Source organism: Elephantulus edwardii, unplaced genomic scaffold (genome assembly GCF_000299155.1).
Source record: "Elephantulus edwardii isolate Elephantulus edwardi_28Jun2011 unplaced genomic scaffold, EleEdw1.0 scaffold00069, whole genome shotgun sequence".
Lineage (NCBI taxonomy): Eukaryota > Metazoa > Chordata > Mammalia > Macroscelidea > Macroscelididae > Elephantulus > Elephantulus edwardii.
The window spans coordinates 15,285,973-15,292,441 of NW_006399819.1; positions in this window are offsets into that span (position 1 = coordinate 15,285,973).

The following is a 6,469-nucleotide window of genomic DNA, read 5'->3' on the forward strand; positions in this document are numbered from 1 at the left end:
CTTGTGATGGTGAATAATGCTGTTATGAACATTGGTGTGGAAATCTCAGTTTGTTTCTCATTTCCACTCTGGGAGACAGTTTGGGGTTTCCTCCAAAAGTTGAACATAGAAATTTCACATGACCCAGATATTCCATTACTAGGAATATGCCCTAAGGAAAGTAGAAAGTTCATACTTTTTTGACTTATCAGTTTTGGGAGGTTTTTTTAAATATTTTTTTTGTTTAATTGTTATTCTAACAAAAGTTTATAACTGATTTCCCAAGAGTGACTCTTGGGAGTTATAATTGCAATTCCAAATTTTTGCAATAATTAAGAGTAATTCCATTCCTTTAACTGTCTGACCTATTTCACTAAGTCCTTCTTCAGTTTTCATGTAGTTGTAGCTGCTAATGGATACCACAGGGTCCTAGTGTAAAGATGAGCTGTTTCTCCTCACACTCCGACAATATCAAGTTATTAAAAGATGGAGCAGGAATGACAGCCTGAAACTCTTTGTGCTTTTACTAATAAACTGACTCTGAGCACACACAGTTTTTGCACCAAAATATGAAAGATTATGCTGGCCTGTTTGTCATGACTAAAATACAAACTAGTTGCTGTTGAGACAATTCTGTCTCAGATGACCCTGTGTGTCGGAGTAGAACTATACCACGTAAGGTTTTCAATGACTGACATTTGTGGGAGTAAATTACTGGGTATTTACAAGTATATTCAAACCACTAGCTTTTCAGTGAGTAGTTATGTGTGTTTAAGTTATTTGCACCACTGTCAGATCCCTAATTCCTGTTCCTGTGTTAAACAGCATTGAGTTGGTATTTCTAGCTATGACCCTTTCGGGACTGTGCTATACTGGCAGGAAGCTTTGGTAGAGTCTCCAAATAATATTAATGGGAGAGGTAGAGGACAAAGACATATTGGTCTGTCTTAGAGGTTTTTTTTGGAATTAACACACAATTGTGATATTTGAAAAGAATTAACTATAGATTTAAACAAGGAAACCATACATGTATAGTTTAGGTGCTCTTGAATTTTCTCTAATGCATAATCTGATAGAATCATTTAGTAGGAAATAAAAATAGAATAAAATAAATTTAAGATAAAACTTTAATAACCATTATGTGCTTTATGATATTACTTTTTTTTTATAAGTGATGTGTATGTTTTTGTTTTCTCCCAAAACAAATTTCAATAAGCTTCATTGACTCCCTTGGTCTCCATTTACCCTATACCTCCTCACACTTCTTAAATTCCTCTTTGAAGTTAGTTCTTTACTGATTTTTTTCTTCATTTCAATTGTTACTATCTCTTTTCTCTCCTTGTTCTTTACTCTGTCTTTGCCCACTTGTACAGAGTTGGTAAGAGCTAAAAGCAGCACAATTTAACTAACTTGTCCCATATATTGTTTGTAAGGTCCAGTTAGATCCAAGTGCATTCAATGCCAGGTATTGTTTGATGTGGCCCTTGGGGACTTAGGAAAAGATAAAAGAGCAACACCTCACGTCTATTATAGAAAAGATGGATACCATATTTACTGCAGAAAACCGAAAAATAAGATCTTTGATCTCTAAAAGCTTAGGGAAAATTCATTTTTATTAGGTTGATGGATAAAAAACTAGAACAGTGTTCTTTGAAAACCTTAGGAGAGATAAAAATAAGATTTAGTGCTCAAATGAAACAAGTGTCCCTTTCCCCCACTTGTTAAAACCATTAGGGAGCAATCCTTTTACATCCGTTTAGTCCACAGGGACCTTTGTGGAGCCATAAATGCTCCCCAAGCACTAGCATTTATTTTCAAAATAACCTGGCAACCCAGAAAGACAGCCATTGCTTAGAAGGCTGGTGATACATAACTGGCCCTGATTTCATTCTCTTCTGTGTTGCTGTCATCCTATTTCAGCCCTCTTTTTATCAATTCTCACTTCTCTTGCACTTTCCACATATTTTGTTTCAATTTATTCTGTTTCCTGATGCCAAACAAATCTAAATAAAATAACAGTTTTGTTACATTACTGCTCTATTCAAGAATTTTGCCTGTTTTCTATGTAAAATGAAATGCGATTGTAGTCAGGAATTTCCTAATTGTTAAATGATACCTTAGTAAAAGCTCTCTAAGCAACATTTCATAGTTATTATACTGATCCAAACGAGATAATGAAATCCTAGTGGAAACTCCATGAACTTTGATGAGTGATGATAGTTATAGAAAGACTTCAGGTCTTTTGTTCATAGGGTCACTATGAGTCGTACTTGACTCGATGGCAATCAATAACAACAGTGGTAAGAAGCTGCACTGCAATCCCAAAGCACACAGGTGAAGGCCACCAGCTGTTCTGCTGGAGAAGGATGGGAAATTTCCTCCCGTGGCCTCTGAAAATCTGCCAGAAGGTCAGCTATGGGTCAGTTCACAACACAACAAATAAATGAGATAATAGATATTAAACTGAGAAATGAACTGTTGACAGTCCTTTAACCTATATGAAAACAGTACTTACTCCTGTTAGACCAAGGCCGAACTTCTCTATACATAGAACTACTCATAATTATTCAGTTTATTGTACCAGTTGCTCAGTTCGGCTTTTTCCCTTTCTTTCTATACTTGATTCACACTGATGGCATCATTGAATGGAATACTATACCTTATCAGGACAGCCACCTGCAGAATTAAACTCTGTTAGAGTGTGATCTGCTTTATACATTTTCTGGGATTTACAGCTGTTCTGGAGCTCTGATGACCTAATGGTAAGAAGCTGTGCTGCAATCCGTAAGGCACACAGTTCAAATAGACCAGCTGCTCTGTGGAAGAAGGATGCCTCTGAAAATTAACTGAAGGGTCAGCTATGTTTTGGTTCCAACTTGACAATACAAAACAGTAGCTTATCGGGTAAGGAATTGTGCTATCATCCCATAGGCAAGTGATTTGAATCCATGAGTTCTTCCATGGTAGAAAGATGAGCAGTGTGATTTATAGCCCCTGAAAACCCAGTGGAGGGTAGGCTGAGTCCGTTCTGACACCACTGGCAATGGCTTGAGATGTTTTGTTGTTTGGTTTATATATAAGCTTAATTATATAGGGAGTTCTGGTGGCCTAGTGCAAGAATCTGCACTGCAATCCTGAAGGAATGCTATTTGCAGACACTGGTTGTACCCTAGGAAGATGGGCAATGTCCTCCCATGTGATTAACTGCCTCTGAAAACCCCACTGGAGGGTCAGCATTGGGCTGGTTCAATTCTGACTCTGCAGTATGAAACAACAACATGGTGAATAAATTTAAGAATTTAAAAGCAAGAAATTTAGAAAACATTTAATTTTATCTTAAAACACTAAGCACATGAAGAAATGTTCAAAATCCCTAGCTCTAAGAGAGATGCAAATTAAAACAACTATGAGATATCATGTCACCCCAGTCAGAATAGCAAAATTTAACAGAACAGCAAGCAAAATATCCTGGTGAGGTTGTGGAGAAACTGGAACCCTTATTCACTCTTGGTGGGAATGTAAAATGGGGCAACCACTGTGGAAGGCGGTATGGTGCTTTCTCAAAAAGTTGTAAATAGAGATACCATTTGACCCAGCAATTCCACTCCTGGGAATATACCCCAAAGAGACCATAACTGACATCTAAGCAGATATATGCACACCCATGTTTATTGCAGCTTTGTTCACAATAGCAAGGAGTTGGAAACAACCTAAGTGCCCATCAACAGACGAATGGATAGAGAAACTGTGGTATATTCACACAATGGAATACTATGCTGCATTGAAAAACAAGGAACTCATGCAATATTATTCAAAATGGGTGACTCTGGAGGACATTATGTGGAGTGAAGTATCTCAGTCACAAAAGGACAAATACTGCATGGTGCCACTGTTGTAAAACAGGACTGACCTTGAGGTTGGGGAGAGACTGAGAAAGATGGGTTCAATAATGTATACTGCATTGAAACAGATGAGGGAGAAAACTGTTTAAAAGGGATATGTGATTAGGTATTTTCATCATGACAGGAGTCTAGAGCGAAGGCTACATAGTGGAGTGGACCTGGGGGAGGGTTTGTCTTTTATTTTTCCAAGAGGGTAGTGTACTAGGGGGGAGGATTGTGAAGGAAGAAAAGTGCAACAATGAATGAATGGAAATCCAAAGTCTCTGTAAATTTTTACATTAATAATTATAATTGAAATTAATAATAAATTTAAATTAAAAAAATAAAATTAAAAATAGAAAGTAATAATATCCCTCTTATGCATATAATAGACTACCTAACTGGTGATAACTAAAGTGGATTGTTAATTATTTGTAGGAAAAAATAAGTAATTTATATACTGCATCATACTTTAATCAAATGAGGAGACCTTCAAAATAAATGTAAATATGTTGTTAAATAATTTATATTTAAAAAGTAGGTATATATTTTAGTTCAAATAATAGTTTGGTACATCTGTTCATTTTTTGTTCAACACAATTTTTTCATTCAATAAATATCGTGAATTCTATGCTATAATTAGTTATCGAACTAATTATTCCTTACTGTTCAAGCTCACCTATATGTATGTATTTGCCTTCCCAAATCAGTAAAACCTCATTTTGCAATAACAGATTACAAATAGCATTTTAACATTTTGCTTGATATTACTTTGTCAAATACATCCTGATGTATTTATTGTTTCTTCCTGAAAATGGAAGTAACTACCAAAACAAGTTAAGTTTTAAATGTTTGTAAGGGAGAAGCTTTGCTGTAAACATTTGTGATTTTTATGATTAAATCCCAAAATTCAATCATTCAATAAAGACGGGAAAATAAATCTCTAGTCTCAGTAAGACGATTGAGGTTGTTCCACCTGAATTTAAGTCATATTTAGAATGACTAAAGAGGATCTCTAGTGGCCTAGTGGTAAGAAACTGCACTGCAAGTCTTAAAGCACGTGGTTCTAATCCACCAGCTGTTCTGCGGGAACAGGACAGGCAGTCTCCTCCCGTGATAGTAAGTGTCTATGAAAACTCATTAGAGAATCAGCTATGGGGCGATCCTGACTCGACAGTACTCATTAACAACAAATAGATTTGAAACATTGATTACAAATGATCAAAGACCAGATGAGTTGTAAGACAAGCAACCATTTAAAAAAATACTGTATAACATGGTAGAGGCTGGAGAGCATTATGCTGAGTGAAGTAACTCAAGATAAATCCTGTATAAGAACATAATTGTAAAAACAGAAAGAAAGTACTAAGATGAGTATGTCCAAGGGAAAGGGTGGGGGCACGGGTACTGAGGTTGCAGGAAGTGGGGGGTTGGGTGGGTGGTGGAGAGATCATGAGGTCACAGAGTTTAGTGGGTGGAGGGAGAAGATGAAGGAATTAGGAAAGATCTAGCAAGGATCTGGAAAGATGGGATAATAGTGGGCAGAGATTAATGGTGATTAATTTTATAAGATGCAATGTATGAGAATGATCATATGAAACACAAAGTGAAATGAAAAAAGTAAAGGATATCGGATGTGGAGAGCAAAAGATCATTATAAAGACAGAGGAAAAAGAAAAAAAATAAAAAAGGATGGTATAAGAAACTCTAAAAATTGCACTAGAGCATCGAGAAACAGAAACAAAGAAGTTTTAGCTGAAGTAAAAGAGCTGAACTGAAGATTTCAAAGGGCAGCCTGAGAAGACAAAGCAAAATATTATAACAGAATGTGCAGAGAACTGGAATTAGAGAATAAAAAAGGAAACATTCTCTCAGCTTTTTTCAAGCTGAAAGACTGAAAAAAAAAATACACACATGAGTTGCAATGAAGGATGCTATGGGTAAACTCTTGAGTGGCCCAGGAAGCAACAAAAGAAGAAGGAGGGAATACACAGAATTACTACACACACACACACACATAAAATTGGTTGACATGGAAAAGTTTCAGGAAGAACAACATAAACAAGAGACAATGGTAATGAAGGAAGAAGCTGAAGTTGCATTGAGGAATTGGCAAAAAAAAATAATAATAAGGCACCAGCAATAGATGGGATGCCAGTTGATATGTTTCAACTAACAGATGCAGCCCTGGTCATGCTTACCTGTCTATGCCAGGAAATTTGGAGGATAGCTGCCTGGCTGACTGACTAGAAGATACTCATATTTGTGGTTATTTCCAAGAAAGGAGATCCAACAGGATGTGTAAATTATTGAACAATATCATTAATATCACATGTAAGCAAAATACTTACTGAAATAATTAACACTGCTCAAATAAGTAAAAAAATAGCAAGAATACTGCATAGATGAGAACTGCCAGAACTCAAGCTAGATTTAAAAGAGGCTGTGGAACCAGAGATATCATCGCTAATGTCATATGGATCCTGGCTAAAAGCAAGGAATACAAGAAGAACGTATATTTAGGCTTTGTTGACTAAACAGAGACATTTGACTGTGGATCATAACAAATCACTGATAACATTAAGAAAAATGGGAATCCCAGAACACTT